The following is a 12222-nucleotide window of genomic DNA, read 5'->3' as shown; positions in this document are numbered from 1 at the left end:
TTCATTTCTGATGTGTGCATTCACTTACTTCTTATGCTCTCTAGAACTTGTCTTAGTTCTTAATTAAGACCACATGCAACATTAGTACTCTTGAACATGATTGAGGCATTCATTCAAATTAGCTACTTAGACCAAATGGCCAACCCCTACATGAGTTATCCCTTGTTACCCATTTGAGCCTTTAGTTGAATTTTTCCATTCATTTCACTCTCAATTATAAAACTTCTTTCCTATAAGGATGCATATTTCATTTCATTCATTCTTTTCAGAATTCACTAGCATTTTGATGGATTCAATTAATGGATTGATATGACGAAGTGCATACTTGAGCTAAAAAAAAAACTGAAAGAGAAAAAGAAAAGAAGAAACATGCGAAATATATATAAAAAAAAAGAGAGAGAAAGAGAATAGAAAAGTTGAAAAGAAATAAAAAAGCAAGAAAAGAAAAGAAAGTGGGAATAAAAGCACCTTTATAGCTTTAGACTTCAAGATCAAGAAGTTAAATCCTCAATTGAACATTACTAATGCTATTGAATTCTACACATTGATTCACATATTATCTCTATCCTTCTATGCATTCTTGTGCATTTCTTCCTCACCCTTACATTACAAGCCACAAAAGTCCTCTTGATTCTTGAGTACTTATGTATTTGAGTGGTGGAGAAGTAGAGCTATTACAAGCATATGGTAGAGCATTTGAATAAGTGAATTGAGTGAAAGAACCTTTAATACTTTTGAGTTGAGTGATACACTAATTCCTTTGTGTGGTCTTCTATATCTTATTCACTTAGATTAAATTGCATATCATTGCTTGGTTTCTTTGCATTAGAATGTTCCATGGATGGATGTTGGTTGAAGAATCATTATTGTCTGCAGTTGTAACCTGAACTTTTGAGCTTGCTTATTCCTTATCTCTCATCCTTCTCTTTCACATTATGTTTAGACCTGATTTGCCCAGGAGTGCAAAAGCTAAGTGTGGGGGAGTTGATAAGTCTCATTATTTGCATACATTTCTAGCCCTAAACTCATGCTTTTGCCATCTATATTTGCATACTTTGGGCATAATTAGCTTCCATTGTGCATAAGAGCTGGTGAGAGGAATTATGAGGTTTTGCAGGTGTTTTACATGTTTTTATATGATTTTGTATGTGTGTACTTTTGATCCCTGCTTTGGTGTGAATTTCAGGGAGTTTCAGTTCTGTTTGAGGCGCCACGGCAGATATGAAAAGGCGCCACGACGGATTTCCAAGGGGACTCTCAGTAAGAGGCGCCGCGGCGGATGATCAGAGGAGCCACGGCGGATTGATGTTTACATGAAGCGCTGGATCACTAATCAAAACGGCATCGTACAAGCCAGGCGCCGCGGCGGATGACGAAAATTTCCAGATTTAAATGCAGAATCGCGCGCTTCAGCAGGGACCAGATTTTCAGTTGCTCATTCTCCCTCCAGACGCGATTTTCTTGCTCTCTCCGCCCTATCTCATTTCTCTCTTCCATTTTCGTCCAAATTCATCAATTTCCACCGATCAACCATGGATCTTTCATCAATTCTTGCTGTTTCTACCCTAATCCAGAGTATGAGTAGCTAAATTTCCAAGTTCTTCTAGCAATGAAGCTGACCTGAGTTCATAGAGCTGAACAAGGAGTCATTCAGATCTAGTTTCTACTTTCTATTCTAAGGTTCATTTGTTTCAGTTGAACAATTGTGGTTAGAATGAAGGTTGGATGATTAGATTTATGTTTCTTGGAATTTAGATCTGATTGAACATTCAGATGTGAGTTGTGTCCTTTAGTTTAGTTGAATAGAGGATTCTCTGTTGATTTGTAAATCTGATTCGTTTTACTTGGACTGTTGTTTTGTAAATCTGAATTTTGGTTGAATACATTGATGATTCACAGTTGTGGTCATTCTTAGAGAATTGCAACTTGCTTCTCAAGTGTTCTTGTCAATTGATTTTCCTTCTCATAGATCAAAACAATGAATCTAGTAAGATAGTTGTTTCTGATCTATGTTAAGAGAGATTTGAGCAGTAGTTGAATCTATCCATTTAATTGACATTGAGAGACTCCAAATTATAAGATTGAACAAGGAAGGTTGGATAAATTGCTAGGGGAACTACTATCTCTTATCTGAATCTTCTTTTGCCTTTTACCTTTCATTAGATTTGTTTCTTGTTTCAATTTCTCTTTTCTGAACTCAAGCTTTCATCTTGGTAATTTGATAATTAAAAGTGAATTGTTAAGAATTGAAATACAACTTAAGGCTCCTTGAGAAGAATGACCTAGGTAGTGCCTCACTTGTTGCATTTCCCTAGTAAAACTTTGATTACCTAGCGACAAGGTCTATCAAACGGATAAATTACATTTTTGTTTGGAATTAATATTAATGAGTGGGCCCCACTTTTTCTATCTTTTTGGGCCAGAATTAGGCTTCATTTTAGGCCATGAAAAGCCCAAAATTTTGTGCAAATGGTGGCCCAATAATTAAATGAATTTAAGCCTAATTTTAGTCAAATTATCAGTAGGAATGTTTTGGAGGCTGGGCACATGGAATTATCTAAAAATTGGAGGATTAGATGACAGCCAAATGGCCATTTTGCTGGCCAAATTTCAGCCATTGATGGGGAGGAAAGATCAGATTTTTTTTCTATAAATACCCCTTTAAAATCGCAATAATTCGGCCAAATAGAGAAACCATAAGGGGAGGTGCTACCAAACTGAATTCTTAACCTTGGAAGAGAGTCTCCATCTGTGCAAATTGAAGAGGAAGTATCAAGCTTTGATCAAGGATCAATTGAGGTAAGCTTGAGCCATGTTTTAGTTAAGATTAAAGCGTGTTTTGATTAGAAATACAAGTCATTTTTTTAAGGGTGCATGCTGTAACTTTTCAGTCATAATGGGAAATCTTTAGGGAAGGATAAAAACCATGAATATGAGCTTGGAATTACATGTTTAATGGATGTTTGGATTGAATTTTGGAAGAAATCAAAGTTAGGGTTTTATAGCACCATTCAGTCATGACTTGTTCCTGGGGTAGGAGTTTGTTTTGATGTGTTTTGATGATTCCGATGAGTTCAAAAGGTGTTTTTGTGTAGGGAAACACTGAGGGAAAATATTTGAAACCATTGGAATCAAAAATAAAATTTTTAAAACGTATACTACCCCTATTTGGCTAAGTCTAATTGAAGGGGAAGAATGTGATTTTGTAAAATCCGATTTGATATTTAGATTCTACATGAAAAATTATATAGGAATGGACCAAGAGGTTTATAGAAACAAAGAGAGAGTAATTGTGTCAAAAATCAAGAAAAGGTAGTTTAATTAAGCATAATGTCAAGCATTAGTGTCTATACCTGAATTATTAATAAATTAGAATGTGTTTACGTATGAACTGATAGGTTTTGTGAAGAAGAATCAAGGAGGACATTGACCCCTTGAAGAGGCTAAATTATATTAAGTAAACAAAGTTTCTAGAATGGTGAATAACTCTCTAAAATTCCGCTAATCGGTCTTCAACTGAAAGCCCTTTTATTTGAGGGATTTTGCATGCTTGAGAATGAAATAGCATTGAATCTAATTTGATTGTTTTTCTTGTTCACTTAATGTGTATGTGTTACTTGCTTTATTCTTTTATGAATTGATTGATTGATACTAAGGTATTGAATGTTCTTGATATTTGATATGCTTTGGCTAAATACACATTGATATGGAATGTGAACATGTACTATTTTTCTTGATGGAATAATGTGCTATTCATGGAATTGGAATTGACTATTGTGCATTGTGACATGTCACATTTTGTAAGGCATGATTAACATGATAATTATGATTCATTGCTAATGAGATTTCTATAAAATGTCACTCCCCTCAATGTATAAACAGTAATAGGAATCTGAGGTGGCGTTACTAAGGGCAAGGAGAAAGAAAAGGGATTCACTTGGAGGATGAGTAAGTTTATGATTATTGAAATGATGTTTTGTAATTATATACATTGGTGTGTATTATTGTAAACTATGTTTGAATATTATATTAATGATTACAGATATTTACATGTGAGTAATTGATAAGGATTCATGTGTGAGTATATGTTTTATGATTGAAAAGGTTATGTGAAAGGAAAATAAAAGAAAAACAAAATTGCAAAAGGGGGGGGGAAGGTTGACTTTTTGGGAGCAAAGTTTGATCCATGTGATTTTGAGCACTTGGATGAATCTGGATCTAAAATTTGAGATGGTTACAGATCTCATTTTTAGCTTTAAAACAAGTGATAATTCACTAAATTTGGTGTTTTGTAAAGAAAGTTATACCCTTTCAAAGTTGGGTATAAATCCTGAAAAATTAAAAAATGACCAAATAAATAGCATCACTTTGAACAAAATCTGGGATTGATGCATGAGATTTGAATACCAATGAGTATTTTTCCTCTAATGAGCATGTCAAGAGCTTTCTATAAAACTTAGAACCATTCCATTTTGATTTTTCTATAATTACTTATGAATTTTCAAATTTGGCAAAAATTTTAATGAATAGTGAAAAGTAACTCAGAACCAAAGTTAAAATTTTGAAACTTTATCATGCTCAAGACTTGAATAATAGTTTTGAATGGTTCCAATTGTTATATAATAAGGTAATAAAGGAGGTGCGATACTTTTTGGTATCAGAGTAAAAGTTTTGGCTTATTGTGATATGCTCTGATTATATGATAAGTTTGCAATAGATTAAAGGTTTTGGGTATGTTTGATAAATGTCTTGCTAGTAGTGTGCTATGGTACTGTATGGCATTGTATTGCCTTATGTTATCTTGAATTATGTTGCATTGTATTGCTTGAATTACATTATTGGTTTGGTTTGCTACACTACTAGGGAAAGAACAGAAGTTAGAAGATATGGCATGCTACGAAAGCGATTGCTCAATAGAGGTTATTAACTAGAGAATGCTTGGAGAACCATACCCAGAATGGTACCACCCTCTGGTAGGAGATCCCAATGATCCTACTCCCCCCTAGGACATTACTATTACTTACTGATTCGCAAACATTTTCTAGCCAAGGATTGTACTATAGGGTACAACCTCAAGTCGTTTCACTTAAACAGAGCCTTAATAAAATGGACCTAAGCTAATTTAAATGTCATGCAATGCAAATAAAACAGGACAAAGGGGGTTTTGGTTTTTGAAAACATTAACTGAATCAAACTAAATGGTAATGAATACCTTTTTGGATTCTAGGGATATGAAAGATGGAATGATGAAAAACAAGTGATTTAACAATGATAAAATCCTCTTGAAAGTGTGCTCTGGCTGTCATAGTTCAAAATTGATTGATATGGAGTAGAAATCACTAAGTTTCAAAATGATAAACCTTAAAGTACTCTTTAAGTCTAGAATCTTAATCAATGAGACTCCATTTCTCAAGATCCTGTGAAGTGCTCTTAGTGTGTGTAGAAAGATTAATTAATGTAATAGGTCAAATGCAATCAAAATCAACTCAATATCAAAACACAACCAGTGTAAGAGTAGAGAGAATCTAAAGATCACAACTGACATACATAATAGTTCATATATTTAAGCTTAAAAGTTCTACAATAACCAATCCACTACATAAATGAATATCCAAAACTGATTACAACTATAATCAAGTAGTTCAACTACAAATTACAAATCCTAAACTTAGAAATTCATAAATTCATAGCTAAACTAGGATTAAACTACTCCTCTTCTTAGCTTATTGAACTCTAGCCATTGCTACACCTTCAAGAGGAAGAGAAACACCTAGCCACACATAGAAATCTTAAGCATCTCAACTAGGAAAGAATCTGAGCTTCCTATGGTGGAGGTTTGATAGTGAAAAATGGAAGAGATTAGGGTTAGATGAGAGAGGGATGAGAGAGAATAGAGATAAGGATGTCATAGGAGTGAATGATGTCACTTACACCAAAATAGGGTTTCTAAACCTGTAATGAGGTGCACTAGGTCAGTTTATATGAGTGGGTAGGTAAAATTTGTGAAAATAACTTGGGTTTGGGTTGCTGATTTGAAGAGTTCATCGTGGCGAACTATGACCGAGAGGTCTCTGGTGCAGTTCTATATTTCGCCACGACAAAGTTATGGTTTTACCGCGGCAAATCCTGGCAGAGATGTTAATGTTGCCTCTTGTGTGTTGCACTTCCTTAATCTTCACTCTTGGCTCTACTTCTCGAGTGCCCTGAAATAAAAAGCAATGGTCTGAGGTATCGATTATCCCAAAAATCAATTGAATGAAATTAATGAATAAATATGACAATTTTACTCTCAAATAACACTAACTTAAAGCAAAGACTCTCAATCTCAATTAAGCACAAATATCATTAAAATGAGCCAAAAAGTATAGCAAAAACTAAGAAAATGCCATCAAATAATATAAATAATTTGAGCTCAATCAAATTCGCCCACATTTAGACCTTTGTACTCCTAGACAAAGCCCACAAAAATAATTCAAAAGGGTACAAGTGCAATAAGAAATACCAACATGCTTAAAGATAAGAGTAGGAAATTAGTAAAGACACCCCCACAGAGATCAAAAACGGTAAAATGAAAACATGCTAAGAGAATAAACACTATATGTACTTAATCTGAAAATATCTCAAGGGTCAGCGTTTAGCTCTCAACTTACCTCTTTTGGGACTATTTCGCTTTAAATCTACTTAGTCAAATCTCTACCATAAGCTTGTGATAATTCTACCTCTCCACTACAAGAACCATAAATTGCAAATCAAGAGGACTTTTAGGGTTTGTAATGGTTGGTGAAGGCTAAGTAAACTGGATGGAATATAATAAAAGAAAGGAGAAATTTTGAGTACAAAGCATAACAATTATTCTCTCAAAGAAACAAGTGTAAAAGTTTCTGAAGAAAGGATTAAAAGTTTTTCAAGATACTAAATCCTTTTTCTCTCTCTGTTTTTTTTTAATTTATTACTATTTGTTTTCTTTCTTTCGCTTTTCTTCTATTTCCTTGCCCTTTTTTTTTGTTTAAACAAGAAACTAGAGCTTAAAATACAATAAAATATTTATATTTTATTTGTATGCATGTACTCAAAGCGATAGTCCAAAGGGGTTGGCAATAGTAAAGTGTTTGGGCTTGTGTTTGGGTAATAAGGGCTTGGAGATGAATGCCTCTGTCATGTTTGCAATATATCGATCCCTCAAGCTTCGATTAAGAATTAAAACAAGTTCTAGAGAAATATGAAATTAAATAGATTCACACAATTTAACAAATTCAGGCCCAAAAGTGATAGAGTAAAGGGAATCAAAGAGGATAAGTGAAAATAGAGCAAGGGATCAATGCACTATAAAGATAACAGCAAAGTAAGAAGGCCATCAGTAGCCAAGCAGTTAAACCAGCATCCACAAATGTAAGTGCAAAGTAACAAAAACACTAAAAAACTTAAAAAGTATCCAGTAACTCTGATGCACAAGAACAAAATAAAAACAACAAATAAAGCAAACACAACAGAACTACTGCTACATTGCAGGGTCATTCACCCTAGACCCAGATGGTCCTGCACCAGAAGTGCCCGTTCCAAACATCCTGGCTCCGCTCTGAGGGTCATCCTCCTTGAGGGGTATGAGGAAGTTCAACCGATCAGCAATCAAAGCATCCACACGATGGCAGTAACGTCGGTCTTGATCACAGAGAGCATCATGGTTCTTCTTCCCCTTCATCTCTCGGAGGAGTGTGACACGTAACTAGTGGATATGCTCAGCCAACTCATCAATATCATCAGCCAGGGTGTCTAGAGTAATAGGTTCAGGGGCTTCTTGACCTTCCTAGCCTTCTTCACCTTCTTGGCCCTCCTGTGCTGGTGCACTACCTGCAGGAGCTACTCCAACATCATAGACAAGTTGGATGGGAGGAGGTGGGCCAATGACAGGCTATTTAAGGTGGTCATATCAGAAAAAAGGGGCTGGATCGAAGTAGCTATCATTGTCATACTCAGGGACATTGGCAACGCGGAAAAGGTCAGTGACGAGGTGTGGGAAAAGGATGCTATTGGTGAGTTTGGAGGTGCTGATGGCATCATGGAGAGCTAAGTAAATGGTGTTGGCTAAGTCAAATGATTGGCCAGTCATAAGAAGGTAGATGTATAAGGCTTGGCATTTAGGGATGTTGGCTAAGTGGGTGGTAGGTACAATGTTGTTCCAGACTAAATGCAGCTAAGGACGAGTCTCAAGTCAGAATCTGGACCGCTTTAGGTATTGTTCTATAGTGCGGGGGCAATGCCAAGTGGCACCTCCATGACAAAGGGTTTAGACAACAACGTTATAGGGACAATTATGTTTATATTCTGCATAACAATAATGGCAACAAGGTATAAGGCGGTAATGGTAGCATATGTTATCAGTGGTACAGGAACAGTCAACACGAACATTGTGAAAATCAATGATCATGGCACTATGGAATGTGGCATAGGTGTAGAAATGGCGAACAAAGGCGTCATTGCCATAGAATGCTGCTAGACCAAACTAGCCAATTGGGATACTTAGAGTTGGGGACAAAACGGTTGTCTGGGGGGTCTAAAAGGAAGGGTCACTCCTTAAAAAGAGGTCTTTGGTCAATCTTTTCATAAAGCTCTTTGAAGGTGTACTCATCCCTAGAATCATATTTAGACAAAGGTACAAGGTTTTTAGTACGAGGCATCTTTATGTATACAGCACACAAAACACACTAAACAAACACAAAAGAAAATCGACAGCAACTAGAAATACCCCAGAAAAACAAAATTAACAACTCGACAGTAGTAAATGGCTATCCAATAATTTATATGTTTTCAATTTACCAAAAACTTTCACATTTGAACAAAAGAATCAGAAAAAAAAAACAAAATGCACTATGAATCATTAGATAGCCTAAGTGCTACGAAACTGGAAAATAAAACTAAAACAACCCAACCCAATCAACAAACTAAAAAAACTAAACAGAGAGACAAATAAACCCTAAATACAACAGAAAAGACAGAAGAAAGAAAGAACAAAAGGAAGGAGAAGAAGAACAAAACTTACAGTAAAAAAGGGAGGATCCTTACGCAGGAATAGAGGAAGCAAACAAAGGAGACGAATGGCAACAGAGGAACACAATAGGTTAGAGAAAGAAGTAGGAGACCAGAGAGACGAGAGGGGCTACAGCTGAATGTGGGGAGAGGAAGGAGGAAGGAGAAGAATGAAGATATAAGAGTATAGAGAAGGGAAAGAGAAGGCTGACAGTTTCAAAGGAAATATAACGGATGGGGAGTTTTTGAAAGATTAAGGGTAGTGGGGGAGTGAAAAGACAAAAATAGAGTTAAAGAAATTAAATGGGTAGGTAGTTATGGAGGGTAGAATGATAATTGCACACTAGAAAGTAGGGTTTTAAGCCAATTGGTCTGTGCAAAATTCAGCATTTCGCTGCGGTGAAGCCATCGCAAGAGGTTGAGAGAGGAAGGAAAGGGGACCTCGTCGTGACGAAGCTAGAAGTTCACTGTGGCGAAATGAGAAGTTTACTGTGGTAAAAGTGTCCTGAGAGCAACACACTAAAACTGGGCAAGCTTTGTTGTGGCGAAGGTGTGCCAAGAGCAAACGTACACAACTTGGGCATCTTCACCGCAGCGAAGGATAGAGTTCACCGTGGAAAAAGTGGCTAGAGATACCCAAAACTTCAGTAGTTGAGTCTATTAAAGATCCTTCTGATGCAGTATCTAATATAGCCTTCTCTTGGTTCTTTAACCCATCGTAAAAATACTGCACCAGTTGTTCATCAGGAATTTGATGGTGTGAGCATCTTGAAAGTAGGTCCTGGAATCTATTCCAATAATTGTAAAGAGACTCATCATAATCTTGCTTAGCTGAATAGATCTCCTTTCTCATTAATGAAGTACGAGACGCCAAAAAGCATTTTTCTAAGAACGCCTTCCTTAAGTACCCCTAATTGTGATATGCATCAGCCATATGCCTTGGAAGGCTCATATACCACTCTTGAGCTTTACCCTCCAATGATAAATGGAAAACCTTCCATAGCACTTGCTTCAATGATGCTCCCATAGGCTTCATGCTCTGACAAACCATATAAAGGGACTCCAAGTGGAGATATGGATCTTCTCCTGTCAAGCCATGAAATTTTAGAAGTGAGTTAATCAATAAACCTTTAATTTCAACGTTAACTTCAAAATTTGGACATCAACCGTAAAAGGATCAAAACTGATATCAGATGTTGTGGCTTCCCTAATTGTTCTTCTTTTAGGGTGCCTATTATTTTCTCCCACACTCTCTTGTTCTCCATTCCCTTCGTTGCCACCATTCCTGAATTGGTTAGCATTAGGATTAGGATTAGGTGGGTTAGGTAGTAAATCAGCCATGATCTCTTCTTCAATAGGTTTACTCTTGCTACTAGATAGGCTAGATTCCACAGAGATGTTTTCTTGCTCAACTACTAATTCACTTGTCCCCTTAACTTTCTTTTCTCTTCTTATCTCTCTAAGTTTTCTCTCAATCTCAGGGTTAAAGGGTACAAGCTTAGTTTTTCGTGGAATGCAAGAACAAGGTTACAGAGAAAGAGCAAATAAAATTAGCTTGTAACACAGAAAGTCAGATAAAAGTATGAATTGTGATGGATGTAAGTATATGTATGAGTATGGGTGTATATGCACAAAAAAAAAAGGCAAAAAGGTTCAAGTTTCAAAACTATCCAGAAGGATTTGCTGCGGCGAAACTATCCCAGATGGTCTGTGATCTGGGTATAGCAGGTTTGCCGTGGGGAAAACAAGAGTTTGTGGCGATGAAGGTGTCCCAAGAGGGATCCTCGTGAAGTTTTACTCATTGGCTGTGGCAAAACCAGGAGTTTGCTATGGCAAAAGGTCATAGAGAGCCTGAGAACTCTTGGACAATGCAAATGCAGTGTAAATGCAGAAAGGTTTATAAAATCAGTATATTTGTTTGTATTTCCTAAGATTTTGATGCTATACAAAATGAAAACCTCTACTATGAACAAGTATGATCCTAAGCTATCTAAAATGCAACCTAAGAAGGCTCAAAACCTTAACTGACAGCAAATATGACATAAGCTAACCTACAGAACCAATTTCTCGGCTCCCTGGCAATAGCATCATTTGATTCGCAACCTTTTCTAGCTCTTGAAGGTTAAATCAAAATTTTATTCAAGGATTGCACTATAGGGTGCAACCCTGGGTCGTTTCACTTAAACAAAACCTTAATGAAACGGACCTAAGCTAACTTAAATGTCATGCAATGCAAATTAAACAGGAAAAAGGGGCTTTTGGTTTTTGAAAACATTAAGTGAATCAAACTGAATGGTAATGAATTTTTTTTGGATTTTAGGGATACGAAAGACGGAATGATGAAAAACAAGTGATTTAACAATGGTAAAATCCTCTTGAAAGTGTGCTCTAGCTGTCATAGTTTGAAATTGATTGATATGGAGTAGAAATCACTAAGTTTCAAAATGATAAACCAGTCTAGGATCTTAATTAATAGGACTCCATTTCTCAAGATCCTATCAAGTCCTCTTAGTGTTTGTAGAAAGATTAATTAATGCAATAGTTCAAATGCAATCAAAATCAACTCAATATCAAAAACACAACCGTGCAAGAGTAGAGAGAATCTAAGGATCACAACTGACATACATGATACTTCATATATTTAAGCTCAAAAGTTCTACAATAACCAATCCACTACACAAATGAATATCCAAAACTGATTACAACTATAATCAAGTAGTTCAACTACAAATTACAAATCCTAAACCTAGAAATTCATAAATACATAGCTAAATTGGGATTAAACTACTCCCCTTCTTAGCTCATTAAATTCCAGCCATTACTACACCTTCAAGAGGAAGAGAAACGCCTAGCTACATATAGAAATCTTAAGCATCTTAATTAGGAATGAATATAAGCTTCCCATGGTGGAGATTTGACAGTTGAAAATGGAAGAGATTAGGGTTAGATGAGAGAGGGATGAGAGAGAACAGAGATGAAGTTGTCATAGGAGTGAATGATGTTACTTACACCAAAATAGGGTCTCTAAACCGGTAGTGAGGTGTACTAGGTTGGTTTGTATGAGTGGGTAGGTAAAATTTTTGAAAATGGTTCAGCTCTGGGTTGCTAATTCGAAGAGTTCGCCGTATCGAATTTATGGTTTTGTCATGGCGAACCATGGCCAAAAGGTCTCTGATGGAAGTTCTATATTTTGCCGTG

This window comes from Neltuma alba, unplaced genomic scaffold, assembly GCF_004799145.2.
Source record: "Neltuma alba isolate B1F8T4 unplaced genomic scaffold, ASM479914v2 tig00010811_pilon, whole genome shotgun sequence".
NCBI classification, from domain to species: Eukaryota; Viridiplantae; Streptophyta; class Magnoliopsida; order Fabales; family Fabaceae; genus Neltuma; species Neltuma alba.
This window is presented reverse-complemented; position numbering follows the sequence as displayed.